General features: G+C 42.2%; 1 long non-coding RNA gene across 10 annotated transcripts in view; it reads right to left on the bottom strand.

The window, feature by feature from the left end:
• The window catches only part of LOC106017547 (uncharacterized), a 122,521-nt gene that overhangs the window by 62,348 nt on the left and 39,694 nt on the right, over positions 1–20,479 (bottom strand). The gene's annotated exons all lie outside the window — the stretch shown is intronic.

Here is a 20,479-nt window from a genome sequence, read left to right on the forward strand (position 1 = left end):
TAATACTATTATCCCAAGATATATTTTACTAGCTGAAGAGTACATAATTAAGCATTTCATTACCATAATAAAAATGAAATTGTATGAAGAGAAAATTGTAGATTTGTGTATGCTATTCTCATTTTGTGCAATGTTATTCTAAATTTCATTTGCTTCTGATTCTATATATAACCTGATTAGCAAACATCACATGAGAGACTTAAAACTAAATGGTCTGGAAATGGGAAAAGGAGTTAAGTTAGTTCATAATGGCACCCACAGATCTGCCAAAACAGTTTTTAAACTGCTCCCGACCAAGCTATAAAAATCTGTGGCTAGCTATACTCATCAGCACAAAGGCAGCGATATCATCAGCTTGTTAATATATCTTCCTTTTTAGGGCTACCAGCAGTCAAGAAGAAGATTCAGTTTGTTGGTTTTGTTCCATAAATATTTGTTAGGAAAAGCACCCAGCAGAATGAGGGAAGAACATTAATATCCAGGAATGAGTCCATGAAACAGCACCAACAAAAACAGAGGTTATACTCTGTTTTGTCCTTAAACCAAGTGATCACCCTCTGGCTCACAGAGAAAACACAACCCATGAAATGAGAGTCCCAGTAAAGCTCTTGAAAACATTCTGCTTTCTACCCTGTCTTAAAAGACACCAGAATTTCCATCTTTATACATTTCCCCTACTTCTTATTTAGGTAATACTTCGTGTAAGTATTCCTTGTAAAACATGTTGATACTGAGGTATTTCAAATAAATATGCTCGTTTTATTACATGCTAAGATTTGTTAAATTATTATTGTTGTTCAGAGCCCAAGAGTTAAAGAGCCCAAGAGTTTCAGGTGAGTTTAGCATAAAAACTTAGCATACACAAAAAGAAGGTCAGAAAGATGCATGATAAAAGTCGAGAATGCTGACTGGAAGCTGTATCATTCACTGAATTCACAGAAAACTAATATTCTTGTTAAACTTTTAGAAGTGAAAACTAGTATTCTTGAGGTAGTGCAGCTCATGACTCATGTTGGCTACTTCCTGCCCTTCATGTCGAACATGGAAAGCTTTCTGAACTTTATATTCCCTCCATCTGAAACAGAGTGCTGCTGTGGCACACATGAAATAGGTTTCCTAGTCTACAGCATTTACTTTATATTCAAAAAATACTGGTTGATAAAAGAGGACAACATAACATCAGGTGAGATGTCAAGTAACAAATTTGCTATATTACTTCATAGAGAAGACTTTCTGTGTGCACATTGCTGAATTTTCAATCACAGTTAATTTACTTAATAGGACTGTTGAAACAATATGCAAAAACACATTAGCTCCTTTGACTCTGTGTGGGATATACAGACAAATGACTCTTTGCCCCAGCCACGTGAAAAGAGACAGTGAGACTGAGCCATGGTGACTGAATTCAGCAAAAATCCAAGTAAAATCAAGAAGAAAATATCTTGCAGTGTTGGAGTGTAATGGGGGAGGGGGCTTTAAAATAATTCAAAAAGATAGACCATATATTATTGGTCTTAAAAAATGTGAGGTCAGTCTGCCAACTCAGCTTTGCTGAACAGTAACTGATAAAACAGGGACTTCAAATAAGCAGCTACTAACTTCTGGAGTTAAGTACTGCTCTAATGTACCTTTCTGTACATACACTGGAGAGCATTTCAGTGAAGATACCCACAGCTGTACACAGCACCCCTATTTCCAAACAAAAAACAAAAAGGACAATTACGGGGCTTTTCTTCTCCTTCAACCAGAGATACACATCTCCCAGCTAGCACCCCTGTGGCTCACAGGAAAACATTAACAACTGACATAACTCTGCTCCCAAACAAGTGCTGTTACACCAGTGCCATCATCTCCCGCTTCCAGAATGTCCATTGCCAAAAGCAGATAAAGATCATGACCCTCCCCTACCACCTAGGCACAAGTTTGTGAAACTACACATACCAGAGTTTAAGAATGATTGTGCAGAAAGCCATACCGCATCTTTTCTGAGGATTAGTAGTACCACTGTGGCATGGACACAAAAATCTATGCATGCCTCCTGTACATGTAAATGAAAACAGTACAGATCCTCGTTGTGAGTCCAGTCCTGCTCCCTCTTATGTATATCATCTTCACCCAAGCAGAGAAAGTTCAGCAATTATCCCTGAGTGAGCAAAACCATAAGGTTCATATGCATTCCTTAAACCCAATGAGAAACAGTGCTCTGCAGTGGTTACCACACAAGGACTCAGCTGACTCAAAACCTGTATTTGACTTTTCTGCAGATAGATTGTGTGATCTTGAGTACCCAGTTTCTCTGCAGGTTCTGAAAATGGAGGGCATGGATGCCAACTACACACTGAGATGCATAGGAGCTGAGCGTTACAGCTGTTTGTCTGCAGAACACAAACCTTAATCACTGATTGCCATGGCTGTAACCACACTTCCCTGCGAGCGCTGACTTTCATTAGCACGGCATGGAATTACAGTCAGTGTCTGGGTGTGAAAGTCCCATAAGAACCATACGTTTCTGTAACTTATAGGCTGTGCCAAAAGAGAAGAATTTGTTGGAAGAAGAAGAAGAATCTCTTATAAATGATAATTCTTCATTTCTTCTTACTGCAACTAATATTCAGCATTGCTTGCCAGTCATTTCAGAGCACCACATTTCTCAAAATGAAGTTACATCATAAAAGTCTGGTGAGGTGCAGCTCATTAGTGCAAGGTATCCTATTTTGTGTGACAGAGAACTAGCTATTAGACCTTGCAACATGCGTTGATTATTTATTTAACTTGACATTAAAGTATTTAGTGAATAAGCAAAAACTAAAATGTTGCATAGTATCTTAGCATCAGCTGTCACGTAAATTAGTATTGCTCTGCTCCACAAACACTGCAATCCAGAGCCAAATGTTTCCTTAAGACTAGGTCAGCTGAAGAAATACCTTCTTTAGAAAGAAGGACAGCAGATAATGCTCTCTTTCATCTCCTTCTGCAATTCCAGTCACCTTCTAGCTTACATGGCATGAGAAAGTGCTTTTGAGAAAGGCTGCTGCAATATAAGAAATGAACACTGGGAGTCTTGGAATTGCTTAAAAGTGAAATAAAAATGTAGCTATCAAATTCCTCAAAGCCACAGGCTTCAGCTTGGGGCTGTTTGAAAGCCCACTAAAATTAATATGAATTTACTGGTTTGCTTTAAGAGCTGCCTTTGATAGCCATTGTATGTGTAATATGAGCACAACAACATTTTGGATTCAGTGGGATATACCCATTTCTCTCACTAGTTCCAGGGGAGCATCAAGGATACTGCGTGATGAATGCACTTCACTTAGCTGCAATTCTATTGTCTCTCCATTTCTGTAGTGGATCATGCAGCAAAAGCTGGTTTCCATGATGAGGAGAACAATTCAAAATGAGTAGAGAATAAGAGCGAAACAACTGTTATTAAATTCAATGTATATTTATAAGGCTATTGTTTCTATCTGGTCCCTTGAATATTCTGGCTCAGCAGACACCCCCAACATGTCATCAGTCTGACTTTTCAGCAGTCCAAACAGAGGACATCACCATTGATGTAATTGGGTAATGTCACATATTTGTTCTTGGGCAGGGTACTATATAGATTTATGATACGACTGTATGTTTTACTGGTTTATTACTAAAAAAGACATTAATCACCGTGACAGACATGAAGCAGTACTATTCACACCCTCTGAACGGAGACATCAAGTAGACCCATTGCTAATTAGGATGATGACAGCCAGGAATTACATTTAAAAGCCTCTGTTTATTCCCCATTTCTTGTAACTATTCCTCTCTTCCATCCTTTTCGTTCTTCACAAATCTGCTAGTAAAACATTAGGCAGCCCCTTGTGTGACTCTGCTAAACAGTTCCTTGTTAGCAGACACATAATAACGATGATAAACGATGGACAAGAAAGCAGGCACAAAGCTATTAGGGCCTGGCTGTACACCCTCCACTTACACACAGCATTCATCTAGCACTAGCTTGCTTTCCTACACCAGGAAAACAAAATGATGCAGAGCAGAAAATGGAAATCATACATGATGTAATAGTGACCTGTGCGATGCCTTGGAAGTGCTTAAACAGACATTAGCATTTTCTTTGAAAAAAAAAAAAAAAAAAAAAAAACAGGAAAAAAAACACCGACAACATGACTTCATGCTATCCTGACATATGAATGTCTGCTTACTTTCTTCAGGCCTTTTCAGAAGACATTAACACTCTGTATTACTTCACATGCCACACAGGCTTTAATGCCTGTCTGAGAAGACGCATCGATACTGTCCTGCACACAGCCATGCAGCCAGCAGGTTCTGGGGAGGATGGACTGAACACTGTGAAACGTTATTTCTTTTAAGTTCTGTTTTTTAAACTTCTAAAAAACAGACTAGACTACCAGTGAATTCTTGCTTGTGTAGAAGGAAAATTTAAAAAATGGAAAAGACAAAATAACTCAACGTGCTTCCACAGTGATTTGTCTTGGGAACTTAGCATAATCTTGTGTAAGAAACTTGACTAGGAGTGTATAAAATGACTTTGGGTGATTGATATTTGGCTTGCTGAATGAAGTATGAAGATGACAAGGAACTTGTCACATCCACACCTGAATGCTGGAGACACTGAAACCAAGTTATACCAGAGAGTGCAGTGGAGCTGTGAATGCTGCAGAAGAGCAGAAATGGGCAGAGTTGCCCTCAAACTTATGATATCAAGAGGTAATCAGCAAATCCAGAGACATAGTTGAGGTGGACTTCTTTCCACAGATAGCCCTTTTCCTGCCTCATTGGCCAGATTAATGAGCTGATAGGTGGTGATGATAAATTTCTTTAAAAGGCTTTACTGGGAAAAAATGGAATGTTAACTTTTTTCCTGTTTTCTGAAGTCTGAGGTTTGTGTGTTTGAGAAGTCCTGCTTTGAAATAATCTTTTATCTGAAGTGGCTGTGGATTTTTTCTTTAGACAAAACATTTTGATAACATGCTTTGAATATGTTTCAATAATCATTTCAGAACAAACTATCACTGACATTTTCAGGAGTTTAAGTGTTGGAGAAGCCTAGATTTTCCACAAGTATTATTTTTTTTGTTGTTTTGGAAGAAGCCTATCCTGGAATGAAAACATTTTTCTTACAAAGTTTTAAGACAGTCATCTGATAATTCTGGGGGTTCATTCTTATTTGAGATAGTGATTCTTTAGTGCAAGAAAGATGTATTCCATCAGAAGAGCTATCTAATAATAATAATAAAGAGGTAATTTGCAGCAGTGGTTTTCCTACCAAGAGCCCTTGGTTAAAAGTTCAAAAGGAAAAAGTCAGAGCAGGAAAGTCCCCTCTTCAGTCTTTTTGACCGAAGACCATACCTGTGTAGAAACTGATGGCTCATTAATATCCACACTGTATCTTAGAACAAGCATTTCTTTCTCCTATCTCATGTTGAAATTGGCCATTTAGATCCGCCTATATTTTGCACCTTTGTTTTGCTTTCTTTCAGTGGCTGGGTAAAAAACAGTTACAGCACAGTTGCATCTATTGCTTCCTTTAACATCCGTGTTATTTTTACATGCTAATATTGAATTAACTTCAGGTTGACAAGAAGACATAACAGAAGAAAAAGAATTTTTCTGCCTAAAGTTAACTTAATATACAATTACAACAACATAATGAGAAAGAAACGGTGCTTTACAATGAAAACATTCGAATAGTTAAAATAACAACACACACATTTCTGCATGAAGAAACTAAAACCCTTCACAGGTAATCTTGGACCTAACCTATGAGTACAGAGCAGATAAGAGAGAATATCCACTGCCAGGACATGAACAACAAGGGAAGTTCAGTTTTAAAAGAGCCACAAGAAGAAAAACATGAATAGCTCTTAATGCTTCTCATAGCAATGAAACAGCCACTTAAATGGAAAATGGAAATTTAAAAAACAAATGAAGTGTAACTTCGATTAAGGATCTGTTTTTCAAAGGCATTCATCCACATTACACGACTGGTAGGCTTCAGTCCCTGTAGTGCAACATGTTCATAGTCAAGCTCGGATTTTAGGGAGTACATGATGTTTTGATTGGAAACTGGATATAAGGAGATTCCTTCAAACAATAACCAAAATGAAGACATTGACATGAGGAATTCGGCTGTGGTTTCCCATGCAGCTGAGGCTGTCTAGAAGCTCACTGACCACAGCAGGGCTGCTGCTCTCCTTCCCCCAATTTCTCTGCGGCTACTCCAGACCCAGCCTTGCCCTGCTGCTCCTTGCCTCCACCACCACCACTCACTAGAAGGCAGAAACCAATGCAAGATAGCGGCTTTGGGGTTGTTTTTCTCTTTTACCTATGTTTAGCAATTTTGGTGAGTGGCAGAGAGTACCAGAGGCAGCACCAAGTACAAGTGGCATAAAGGAGGTGCTGGTGAAAGGGTCCCTGCTCCTGCTCCCTAGCTTGACACTGGATTCAATTTGGCTAAACAGAGATGGTCCCAATGACTAAAATGGGTACTTGAATAGTCCCATATTGAAAGGGAGGAACACATTCATCTTTGCCCATCTTTGTTCTATGTTTGTAGGCACACATCTACGTGCATAACTCTTTCTGGCAGCCAGCCACCTCTCTTGTGGTGCATTGTATGCCTTGGTTAGGGAGAAATAAGGCTTACACTACATTTGTTGTAAGAAAAAGCATCACTTAATAACTACTGAGAGTCCCAACAAGCCTCTTATCTTCCACTTGCCTTCAACATCACTAGAAGGGCCATTTGGCTCACACCCCACTGGCCTTTATGGCCAGGTAAGGCCAACAAGAAACAGCAGGAGTTTGGCAGCTTTAATTCAGGTCACAGCAACCCAGCCAAAACCAGAGCCCATCCTTCACTTCATGGAGAATTTCAAGCTATGCAAGGTTAATTACAGACAGCAGAAAGGTGAGAATGAACAGCAGTGGCACCCGTCAAGCTGCAAGCTGTGCTAGATTTATAAACAGGTTCTGTATTCAATTAATGCTCTTGCCTTTGGCGCGCAGAACAAGTTTGCTCAAGAGGAGAAAAAGACTGCCTAATACAAAGCTGCACACTGCAGTGCTTTATTCATTTTTCTCACATGGAACTGAGGGCCTAATTAGTTACATTAGTGCAGAACTAATAGCACATTTGTTATAATGGCTGTTTCTTTCCTAAACGCTTTACGTAAAACTCACAAGTTTGATATTACTGTATGCTTAAAAAAGATAAAAAAAAAAAAAAAAAAAAAAAGAGAGAATATTCTTTTCCTCTTCTCTGCTCTTGATAAAACTTGGTCTGTTTAGGTTCATTTTTCTGCCTAGATGCTAAGCTGTTAGCTGTTATTCAGTTAGAATAAAAGATACCAGACGTGCTTATTATTCTATTTGTGAAGGTGGTCAGGAACAAATCCATTCTAATCACTGATGTTGTAACATTAGAGTAGCAGTGATTGTACTTCAGTTAGAGATCACATAGTTATTTGTAAAACTGGGAGCTCTAAATGAGATAAAATTGTACCCATTGGTTTAAAGAAATTCAAAGGTCTAGAAGGAGAAACCCCAGACAATAACACTAAGATGATATGAGTAATTACATAGCATGGACCCCAACGTTCCAAGTCCACTCTTCCATATTTTTCTTGGTGCGGTATTTATTCCACTGAGGCTGTAACTATATATATATATATATATATATATATATATATATATATATATATATATATATATATATATATATATATATATATATACACACATCCTCCACTCCTTGCTTGCTCTTTCAAATTGTTATATATGAATATTTTCTGCTGATAGGAAAATGCCCATCTGTGGTGGACCTTTCACTGCGGCCCTCAAAACTCCCCGCAGCCACGTAGAGCAGAGGTAAAATAACCCATACATAGCACATGCCTAGCCCAAAGCTTCCACACAGTCACAGTTACTAATCGCAGCCATTGATGCTAACAATGAATTTGTCCAAAGACTTCCAGTAATATGCTGGCGCTGTTACAGCAAGCAGGTCATGCAACACTTGACAAATATTAATGTAGATTTCACCAGCCTCTCTTTACATAGGGTTATGAAAAAACAGCAGGGATGAAATGCTTCATGCATAGAAAGCAGTCTTCTAAGCCAAGAAAAGAGTCTACACGCTAGATTTGATTGCTCGACATCCCAAGCCTTTCTTTTAAATCACATTGCTGATGTTATCCGAGTGTACCTGGGGTGCAGAAATTCTCCCCACTCTATGCCCTGGCAGCCCTTTTCCCTGTGGTCACAGAGCTGGGCTCCAACATGAACAGGAGCATCGCTATCCCTCCTGAGAACACCATGCTCCTGGGAAGATGTGACGTGGGAGGCATGCCTAAAACCTGCTGGACTCCATGGCACAGGGAAAAAAAATTACCTTACCCGGGCATCACAGGGACATGGCATCAAGAGGTGCAGAAACCTGAGCAGATCGACAGCACTGAGCAGCCATCTCCAGCCCCCTGGAATTTGGATGTGGAGTACTGACATTAGGTCCTGGGCCTTTCAAATTAATAATTTGGAAAATAAATATACAGATAGGGGTTTTTGTTGTTTTCTTCTATGTTTTTGATTTTTTTTTAATCAAGATACAAATTTTCCTTAGAACGGTTGCTTTGTTCTTTTATTATCTGTACATGAACTATTCAGGGCATTTGTTTAGGAACTGTAAAAATGTGTTTCCTATAAGCAGCTTGGCATTCTGTCTTTATTAGCTACAACAGTCATAGAGAAAACATTGTGCTATCAAAAAGAATCATTATTACTTCAACTTTATCACACCGGGTGATTACAACTGAGATAATTAGAAGCTAATTTGAGAGGAACCAAAGAGAAAGTGGAAGGGGAGCTAGAAGTTCATCAGAGTGTGTCTGTATAAATCAATCCTGGATTTCTTGCACAGCCCTTTAGAAAAGTTTGCTACTGATCTTTACTAAAGAGCAAAGATGGGACACTGCACACTTAAACATGAAAACATCAGCAAGGACCTCATGGGGAATGGGCAACTGGGGACCTTTTTCCAGATGGTTTCTGCATTAGGGACTGTTTGGAGACATATTTTTTTCCAGCATGACCTCCTCAGAAAATCCTCCTAGTGGGTTGGTGTTTTTGGTGTTTCTTTTTGCCAGAACACCATATAACAGCTCAGCGTGTGAAATAAGCTATTACCAATAAAAGCACTTTTATGGCAGGATAAGGGAAATTTATGCTAGGGCTTTTGCTTGTTTGGCAATGTGGCTGAGAGTAGAACTACAATGGAAAAAACACATTTGCTACACCTGACAAGTATGTGAGGCAGCTCTTGGCTCCTGTCTGCTTACTCTGATAGCATGTCAGAGGGTTTGGGTCTGCAGGAGCATGGGTGCCCTGTTCAGTGGGGCTGATCTGATCCCTTCCCTTTTGCCCGTTATCACCCAGAGTCTGCCACCAGCATGGCATTTTAATCAGATATTTTGGGTCTTCCTCCAAACACTGACCAAAACCCTTTCAAAGCCAGGATGTCTTTCCTTCCACGCCAAGGAGACCTCAGCAGTTTTGCCTGGTGTGCATCAACCCTTCCCTTCCAGCCCCCAGCCCCCAGCCTCAAGAAGCCCATATCTCCAAAAGAAAGCCCTCCCATACATGCCTGCTGTCTGCAGGCATTGCTGGATTTCACCGACTGCTTGACATGCGTAAAGACAAAAGAAGCGAGGGCACGACCAGACACACAAGTGCTAGACACTTGGCAACTGCCCCATCTCTGTTTTCTTGCTTCCTGTTTAATAGGCCCTTCAGGGAAGTTTATTGCTGATCTATGCTAGAAAATTACTCATATAATTGAAACGTCAGTGTAATGTTGTTTGCCCAATATAACATTTTCTTCGGGAATTTCTGGATGCAATTATCCCTTGTGACTAATAAAAACAATGGTTTAATTGCAAATATATGGTTAGAAATGTCATTTTATGTGCAAATATAAAATACTTGTTGTCTCGGCCTTTCAGATCAAATGGACTGTCCTTCCTGGGAGCAGCCACAGGAATTCAAGGCACACAAACACGGCAGCAATGACCCCATCTCTTATTTTTTTTGATAAACCGTAAGCCTCCTCCGTCACCCATCCCTTGGCTGGTCAGTCCCTTTGTAGCCCTCTCCATCAGCTCCTTCTGAGCATCCAAACCTCAAAGCATCTAATCCACCAGCAACAAAAGCACAGGGCCAGCAAAGAGGGCAGGGGCCCAACCACACCTCTGCCCTACCTCAGTGCCCATCCTTCATCTCCCATCTCCTCTGCACACAACGAGGAGGAGGGCCATGGCATGGCCACAGGAGCTGCTCAGCATCTGTCCCCCAGTGATGGACAACAACACCTCGCAGAAAAAACACCGTCTAAATTCTTGGTCAGGCCTTTTTCAGTTTGTAAATTTGGGGATGAAATCCATTTGATTTTATGTTTTTATGTACACATCCCCCAAATTCTACCTACACAGGGATGTAAACACAAGAAGGAACCAGAGAGAAAATATCCCATTTTGAATCCCTATAAAATTCCCCATTTGCTCCTTTTTAAATAATTGTGTTCTGTTAAAAAGAAGAAAACTGTTTTGCAGTCCCATTTTCTGAGAAATGAGAGCTACTGGCAAAACATGACTGAGGCTTAATAGCATTCAAACCTGATACAATCTGAACAACTTCACTAGTAACCAACCATAAGGCATTAATAATTTCTTTTCAAAATAATTTTAAAAAACTAGCACTCAGACAATGCCAGGAAGTGACCTAAAAATGGAAAGGTCGGGTACTCAGCCTTTAGCACTAAACATGAAGGTCCTTAGCTCACAAAGTGAACAAATCATGTCCTTCTGTCCCAGACAACATAAAAGAGGATTCAATATGAATAACATAACACTGTGCGCATGCATTGAAATGAATTCCCACATTATGTCATCAATAGGCTTATTTTTTTTATTATTAATTTAAAGAGTTGGAATATAATCCACTAATATTAAAGATAGGGAAAGAAAAAAAAAAAAGTCAGATCTCATACTAAAATAAGTGTTTTAAGCTCCCTCCAGTCTGTGAGATCACTGGAGCCTACACCTAAAGTGCAAGGATGTTCTCTCTTTGTAACAAGCCAAGACACCACTGGACTACACTGGAATCAGAAAAAAACTTGGATCCCAGTTCTTGTGCCCACACTTCCAAATGATTCCTGTCTTTACAATAGAGGAAAGCTGTCTCCTAGCTCTTGAGACCACAAAGCCAGAGGAAGCCCAGATTCACCCTGAAACTTTGCAGCTGATGCTTTTCTTTTAATTTATCATGCAGTGAATTCTCTTTGGGTTTCGAATGATTTACTACAAATACAGATTAACTGTACTGAAGCTGAAATCAACGTATTACCATGTATTGAAACAATTTTGGCTTTTTCCTAGTCTTCAGACAACATCACTGCAAGCATTGGCACCAGCCTCAGCATCAGCAGAATGCACATTTCGATATGTATCCTAAATTAAATATGTATGAGAGTCTGAGAACCACAATGACAATTACTGCACCTTGGAACGAGGCTTGGAATATTTCGTCTGGCAGAGTTCAAAAGACTTTTCAGCTGGGAGCAGCTGCAGCTCGGTTAGCACAAGAATGGATTGATTGCAATTCATAACTTGGAATATGGATTAATGCAATATTCATGGAAAGCTGCGTGCGCAGAGCTCCATATGTCCAGTGCAGCTCTGAAAGCACTTTGCTTCGGGAAAGAATCATGTCACCAGAAAGCTTTTGCCTTCACTGCTTCCAAGTTAGGAAGGAAGTTATTTTCCTTGCTTAGGTGCCCTACACCAAAAGAAAGCTGGAATAGCCCTAGTGGTCCCTGAAGTGGGGTCTGTTGTTCGGCTGCCTCCTTATTTACTCCCTGCAAATGACAGACTGCAAGATGCACTGGCTCTATCCTTAACGTCCTCACAGAAGCTCTGAGGGCACAGCCGGATCAGATCTGGTGTCCATATAGACAACAATGAAGACCTGGGCACAGCCAACAGGGACTGTCAATAGTAAGAAGGCCACCACACATCCAACACACCCAACAGCATTAAATAGTACTAATCAACACTCAGGTGACTGAACATGCCATCGAGCACATTCAGGCAGCCTCGGGCAGAGGAGATGAATGTGAAGAGAGCCGGCAGACTGCAGGGCTCACCAGCTTTCTATCAAAGGCTGAACAGACCATTGCAGCCTCCGCTATGCAGTATGCCAGGGAGAGGCCAGCCAAACTCACACACTTAGTTATTTGGCACCCGTTTCCTTGTTGCTCTGATGCTATGGAAGATCTTAAAGTCAAGACTGAACAGTGTATTTGGCAAATCTCACCTGGGGAGGCAAAACATGGAAGACAAAAAGATCTGATGCCAAACCACTCTCCTCGTTGGGTTCACATACATTTTTCACATGGCTTTGTTTCAAAGCACATCAGGAAAATATTAAAAACCAGGATTTATCCTAAACCACAGAATGGCTGAGGTGGGAAGGGACCTCTGGAGGACATCTGGTCCAAACCCCTGCAGGACCACCCAGAGCAAGGTCCCCAGTACCACGTCCAGGGGGCTTCTGGAGATCTCCAAGGAGGAGACCCCACAGCCTCTCTGGGCAGTCTGCGCCAGTGCTCTGTGATGCTCAGAATAAAAATGAGCCAATGAAAACAGCCTGGATCCAACTTCTTTGCACCTTCCCTTCAGGTATTTTTACGCATTGATGATATTATCTCCTGAGCCTTCTCTTCTCCCAGCTCTCTCAGCCTCTCCTTACAGAAGAAATGCTCCAGTCCCTCCCTCATCTTTGTTTCCACCTTCGCTGGACTCCTTCCAGTAGCTCCATGCCTCTCTTATGCTGGAAAGCCCAGAACTGGACCCAGCACTCCAGCTGTGACCTCACCAGTGCTGAGTAGAAGGGAAGGATCACCTCCCTCGACCTGCTGGCAGCACTCTTCCTGATGCAGCCCAGAACACTGTTAGCCTTCTTTCCTACAAAGGCGCACCCACGGCATTTGTTCAACGTGGTGTCCACCAGGACCCCAGGTCCTTTCCTGGCAAGCTGCTTTCCAGCTGGTTGGCCCCTAGCCTGTGCTATTGCATGGGGTTGTACCTCCCCAAGTGCAGGACTTTGCACTTCTTGCTGAACTTCATGAGGTTCCTGGATATAAGATGCTTGCTGCACAAAGATGCTGCTGTTGGAATGAGTAACGCTCATTTGCCTTGCAAATTTGGATCGTTGTGGTGGGTTTTATGTGCAAAAATCATTCTCCTTCCAATGATCTGAAATGCTGCAGCTGCTCTAATACATGAGGCATCAATTTAAGGTTTGAAATAAATAATATGCTCCCAAAGAGGAATATGCTTCTGCAGGATGAACTTGCAAAAAAGCGAGTGCAATTACCTGAGTTTGAACTGAGCCAGGATGCTGGAGTATGTCATAGGTCCAGAGGAGATCACAATTAATTGTAGCAATTAAAAATGTCTCTGGGAGGTAAACTTCAAGCAGGCAAGACAACCTCCCACTGCTTACCAGGGGCAAGCCAGTCTGCAGCACCTACAGCTCACCCAGTGATTGAGTGTGCCCAAACTGGGAACTTCAGCCCTTCCAAGAGGCATTGGCCCAAGAAGACCTGAGCAAAGTAGCACAGCAAGAGGAGAAAAGAGTTAATTACAGCAGCAGGGAGACACCTAATGCACTTCCCAGACACATATTCGTGGGAAGACAGTTAAGCAAACCACAGCCTATTTGAAAACATGCCCGTAGTTCCCATAGTTTCCTTTCTGTCAAGAGGGTTGTGTTCAGCACACTTTCAAAGCCTGATTACAGGCATTATACCACCCAACTTGCAATCCCTTTTAATGACTTGACTTCCATTAACACTACTGTGGCTGTTATCTTTTTCCTGGGTCGATTTTTACAGGGTGCATGGTGCACCTTTGCATCTTTCTCTGGTGTCATTTAATCTCTTCCTCCTTTTCTGTTATTTCTGTGTTTTCTGTTGAAGAGCTAACATACTGGTAGCACCCACTTGGTTCAGATGGGACTGTAATATCACATCCAAATTTCCAATAAAACCATACCGTGGCTCAGAGAAACAGAAGCGTGCTTAAAGCAGCTTGTGCAATTTGCTAGAAATCACTCCAGCTATCACATGGAGGAAGTTATAATTACTGCACGCTGTTATCTGACTTTTGAGAATTTGGAGGAGTGCTGCTAGAAGCAGAACAAAATCAGTGAAAGATCCCCTGCCGATTTCAGAGGTCCACCAGTGTTCAGGGTTGATGTTCCCTGTAAGTTATTTTCCAGAGAATAAAAGTGGTTTGGGGGGGAAATAAATCTCAAATTCTAGGACTCCTCCTGCTTCTCCTCAGTGTTGAAGTGCTGTGCATTTGCAGCCTTCTTGGAATAGAAAACCTTCAGCCAATTTTCATGTGGTGCTCCTGAAATCACACTTTGTGATATATGTTCTGCAACATCCCAGGCTGGTAGAGGTTGTGATGACTTGTTAGATCACTTTATTGTGCCCTCTACAATGACTAAATATCTTCCTCGCATTGTGTTTTTTAAGGCATACTGAAATGATCTGGGATCTGGCAGACCTGATTCGAGGGGACAAAATGATCATACCTGATGCTAAACTGCATTCTGGCTTGTTCACCTTCTCATTCTTCACACAGTGTTGTTTCAAGGCTTGTTTTTTTTTGTTTTTTGTTTTTTTTTTTTAAATAGGATCTCTCATAGATCCACGGATGAAGAAGTGTTGTGTCTTGTCTTCCTGGGACTATTCTACAACCACAAGCACCACCTCATGTGGGAATGTTTCACCAATAAATAATCAAGCTTTCTAGAAGGAGGTCAAAGCCACCCTCCACAAAATGGAGGTATATTTAGCAGTAGTGGAAAAAACGCTAGAGGCTACCGGGAGATAAGGAGTGAGAATATCTGATCCCCATCTGCAACCACAGAGAGAGGAAAATCTGCATTTTCCTTAAGTGCCCAAGCCCCTATTTGCCTGTTACAAAGGAGGATGATGAGCCTGTCTCTGTGGTACCAACATCCAACCCAGAAAGCAAAAGGTCACCAAAAAGCACCCTCACACGAGGCAAACACCGACACAGCCTGAAGTGCTCTCTTGCTCTTTCTACCACCCAGAAATTCAGCCAAATGAAAAGCAAAGCCTTCCCTCCAGGAAAACCAAACAAAAGCCATGTGTCTTGAACCCTCATTGTGTCCAGACAGGCACAGGGAGTTTGCCAGAGCAAACAAGCTCCAGAGTCAAAGGATTTCCGCTGAGAGCACTCTGCAACTGGTCCTCCGAGGCCTGGCCCCGCGCTTCCCAGCCAGTTCCCACTGCCGAAGCTGCGGCGAGGAGGCCTCCCATTGCAATGACACATTTGACAGCTTTGCCAAGAGCACTTGGTGAGGTGCCAAAGAAAGAATCACTGCACTTTCCTGAAAGCAGCAAACACGCCGAGGAGGAATACTCGAAATGCTCCTTCTAGTAAACCTGGATGGCAAAGCACCCCTCCAGGAAAACACCTAGGGTTGCTGATACCTTGGGTGTCTCCCAAGGGAGAACAGGGAACTGGCTCCTCCTGGCTTCTCCCGCTCCAGAGCTTGCCCACCCATTCTCAGTAATGTTCAAGGCATCTGCCTTGAAGAACAGCCATCTCTCTTTGTGCTCAGGCCCACTTTGAAGACATTTTCACACTCTGAATTTAAAGCTAATTAATGCCCTGTGTTTGCCTTGCCTCAATTAGCAGCAGTTCAGAGCCCCAGTGCTCAGCACAGGGCTTTCACCAGGTCTCCTCTTTACCCAAGATAAAGCCCCAGTCCTGGCCCCAGGTGCTCCCACAGCAAGGAGAGCCACAGACACCAGGCTCTTACAGCCCACGAGGAAAAGCACCAGGAGAAAGCTGGAGCTTTACAGCTTACAGCCACTGGAGCTCTTCTCATGGCCCGTGATGAAGGATGCCCTCCGGAGGCAGGATTTTAAAGGAGTTATGGAGCAAAGCAGGACAAACAGCCATACATATACATGCGGGTGTGTGGAATGGGTGTATGAAAAGTGTGCTTATTAAGGTCTCAGCTATAGCTATCTGAGGCATCGCTCTACTTCTAAACTTGCATCTCGCGGGAAGGTTTTAATAGCATGACATAATCTAAGACATGTATTGACTCCATTTTTAAGACAGTTGACTTCTGTCTGGTTTACACAACACCCTCTGATTTTACACAAAGCATAATGGAAGGCTCTTCTTCCATTGCTTTTATGTGCCATATCCTTTCTTTCTGTTTCTTCTTTAAAACACATTGTTTTCTTTATTTAATGCAGGATTGTGCATCCAGAGCCTTGCAGATGGAATGCATAATTGAACATTATATTCCACTCTTGAGAGACACACCATAAAATTAATATTTGAACCATATTCTTGCTGATCCAGGGGAAGGGAGCAAAATAGCACAAAGAAAAATATTCTAAAGCAATTTGTGGCCTATCTACAGAATACTTTCCAGATATTAGCATAGTAAGAGAAAGACTTAATGTTAATAAAGAGGTTTTTAATTCACAAGCGGTGTTATACTGTGCTGGATTCCTTTGGGTAATTTTGCAGATAAGGAGTCAGCATGAACAGGGCTTGGGGGTGATGAGGAGAAAAGAGAGAGAGAGTGAGAAAAGGCCAGGTTTCAAGCAATTCTTGTTATCCCTATTCACCCCTCCCACCCTACCTCTCCCCAGAAACCTGGGCAGTGGGGAAATGTGAGCAAGAGGCTGCTGGAGCTCAAACCACATTGCAGATGAGACCATAGTGGGGTCAGAGTTTCACAGCATGGAGGTCCTGGCTCCGTGAAAGGCATTTGAAATGCTTAGGACAAAAGATTATGAGTTACATTTGATGCAGTACTACTCTAAAGCCAAACAGAGGAGAGAGAGGGGGGGGAAAAATGTATGAACTATAGTCAAGAGAGAATGAAGGTCAGGGGAAACAGAAAGGGGATGGCCATTACTAATCAGCTACTTCAGTCATTACCATAGGCATGAAACTAAGATATGAATTTGGAGTGAAAAGTGCTTCATATGGGGCTGCTTTGCCCTGGGACATTGGTGTGAACAAAGACATGTCAAGTCATTAAAGTTTGAGCTGATGCCAGATAGTCTCAGATTGCAGAGTTTCTATTTGTGTCCAAAGCTGTTTCTAGAAGTAGAAATAATGAATTTGAACTTTATTATAGGAGCACCGATGCTTGATCTTGATACCTACTGGCATCCAAAAACATCTGAGTTCTGTATAAGCTATGTTTTGTGCATTGTTAGGGCTCTATTTTCCATTTTCCCCAGACGTTAAGGTTTTTCTTGGTCAAAATGTTAGGTTCTGGTATTCCTGGCTGCAGAAACACACCTCTAAAAGCATACAGTAGGCAAATGGCATTGGTCTGCAGTTGTAAACATACGGCTTAAAATAGGGCAAAAGTTTGCCTTTTTTTTTTTTTTTTAAACTGGGCTGACATCTCTGCGCTCCGTTAATGGACAAGGAACAAAGAGAAGATGCATTATTTTATCATCATAAATAGTTAAGACACACAACCACAACCAGCAATTCTCAGAGTAATTAATACTAAAAAAGGTTTAAGGCAACAGGTACAACTGCACCACCACCACATCTGCGGTTCATATGTTTATTAGTCACCACTTGACATTAAAAGGTCTCATAATTGGCAAGGGTTCATTCCCTCTGATCTCATGACGTTTATAATCAGGAGGGCCACAGACACAACACGACTGATGTCTGCATCTCCCACCCCACGCTCACTTCTGTCTTGCAGAAGGCACGCACCGCAGCGTGTAGAGCAGGGTGACGGCCAACACAGAGCACGTGAGCTCCCCACTCCAGTGTCCAAAAACAAAGACTGAGCCCCCATCCTATCGCACCCAGGCACAGCAGGATGGTAAGGCACGCAGGTGCCCCAGCAATTTGGCACGCGGACCTGCAGCCCGCTGGCGGGGCTGGCCACACGCGGAGCCGCAGCGGGGATGGCGCAGTTGGTCACCACCACCCCGCAGGGTGCCTCGCTCGCCCTGGCCGCCGCTGCCCCAGGAGGAAGCACCCTCTGTTGCGATGCCAGGGAAGTTCTGGCAAAGAACATTTCCAGAGAGCTGCACATTTGAGGAGGCACTTAAAAAGCCCAGACCTCTTTGTTTAAACTCCAATTGAAGACAGACCCATAAGCTCTGTATATTATTTATTAGTTATTGTCTCATTTAATCCCCTTTGGAAAAGCAACAATAGAGGTTTTAGTTATAGTTCTCTCTCTTTTTTTCTTTTTTTTTTTTTTTTTTTTTTTCCAAGCTAGTGATGTTATTCCTTTACTCAGAAGCACAAAGCAGAGCGTACCATACATTTAGCTACTAGCACAGACGGGTTACGTTGACCCACCGCATTTGTCCCTTTCCTGACTCACGAGTGGCCACCATTACCCAGAGCATCACTTGAGAACTGGGTGTTTTGCCCAAATATCTGAGCTCAATACCTGGATCCTTGCCCTCAAGCAGAAGTGATCTGATCTCCCATGAAGAGCCTGAGCCAAGCCAACACGAAATTCTCACCTCACAGCCAGCCTACGGGTGAAAACCAGGAGAAGAAAGGAGCACGTCTAAAAGGAAAGGTAAAACTCATTGCCAACCTAAGCATGGTCCAGCCATGCTCTCACTGAGGAACACCGAAGCTGCCACTGACGTCAGAGATATGCCTGGGTTATCAATGAGAGACAGAAGGACACCTCTGATTTTCACTATCTTTCTTTTAAAAGCAAGCTCAAAATGAAACAACAACAAAAAACATCACTACCCTCTCATGCTAGATGAAAGCCTATTAAACAAGCAGGAAAATCAACAGACTTTCACCATCCCTTCCGCACACTGGAGCAAACTGTCAGACACACGGGCTAGTTTACCCACATCTGCTGACATTTTTGTTTAGAAGAGACATTTGTTTTGAGGGAAGAGGTGAGCAAAAGTCAGACTGCACCCTGAAATCCGATTTTACTCCTTTAATGGTGGGCTTGGGCATCTGGAGTGTGTATGCGCAACAGCCAGCCTTCAGTTCAGCTTGTAAAATCTTGTTGTGGGGGGTAGAGATTTTCCCAGTATTTTTCATGTTAGAATAAATTAACTTAAGTGTGCATGGAAGGTAGGAATACATATGACTGAAATGAAAAGTCAGGCTAAAAATAGCACTAAACCAATTGCATTGTTCATAGTGAGGGAAAGGAAACCTGGGGGGAAAAAAGAAATATATTTAACAGCTGTCTCAACATAATGTCAGATTTATTCAAGATTTCTAAAATGGTCTTTGACAAGCCTTGACTCATTGTGTAGGGCTGGAAAGGGTATTGAGGGTGGACTATTTCTTGTGATTTATAAGAGACCACTGTGACTAGTTTGAAAAACCTGCATACAAGTGCAGTAAATTAAAACAGAAGCCTACATAAGACGTGTACCTTACAGACAAAAGACTTAAAGCATTCTTCAGTCTGAATCACTAGTGTGTGGTTTGCAAAGGGAAATCAGTTTCAACAATTTCTGCTAGCCAAATATGTTTTCTCCGATATTTAGAACCAGTTTCTTCCATTAGCACATTCTGGAAATTATAATCTAAAATCACGCAGCCGTACCAGGCTTCCAAAGGCGCTGCACTTGGACTCCATATCAGGAACTGCAGTTTTAAGTGGCGCATTAACACCGGATCACGTAGTTTCATTTACTGAAAAGCTCACATGGCACATACAACAGCCTCTACATGAGCACAACTTAAAAAGTACTAAAGCTTGCATGTACAGAGGAGTGGAAAATTAAACCATGTGCATTTGATCAAAGATGGACGTGTTGGCCTTCCCCTTAGCTCTTAGAGATAATTGCACAAATTTTCATATAAAATTCGAACATTACCTAATCCATCAACAGAACCTTGTACAGACTGTACCATAAAGAAAACACTCCAGACATCTCTTCACTGGAAGCAATCGGAAAGCAAAAACCCCGCAGCTAGAGGTGCTCTGCATAAGAAGTGTATTAGTTTCACAGATCGAAGAGAAGTCAGATTGTGATCTTCCTTAAAACCCTGGTTTTCCCTCTCCCTCCAGGCAGATACTTGCTCACATTCCCCTGCAGAGTCCAAGAAATTACTGCACGGAGGTTCTCACCGGCTCCCGCAGCCCTCTCCCAGCCCTGCAAGTAAATCAATACAGGCAGCCCCTCTGGCTGCTACCGCAGGTCTGCAGAGGTATGTGATCCTCACCAAGCAGATTTGGAGAGCTAATATGAACCTTCAGAGGCTCTAAAATGGGTTTGGATGGCCAGTAGGGCTGGACAAGCAGAAGGGCTACTTCTCCTGGGAAGTGGGAGACAGAACTGATGGAGATGATGGCCAGCCCCATC

Source organism: Anas platyrhynchos, chromosome 4, assembly GCF_047663525.1.
Source record: "Anas platyrhynchos isolate ZD024472 breed Pekin duck chromosome 4, IASCAAS_PekinDuck_T2T, whole genome shotgun sequence".
Lineage (NCBI taxonomy): Eukaryota > Metazoa > Chordata > Aves > Anseriformes > Anatidae > Anas > Anas platyrhynchos.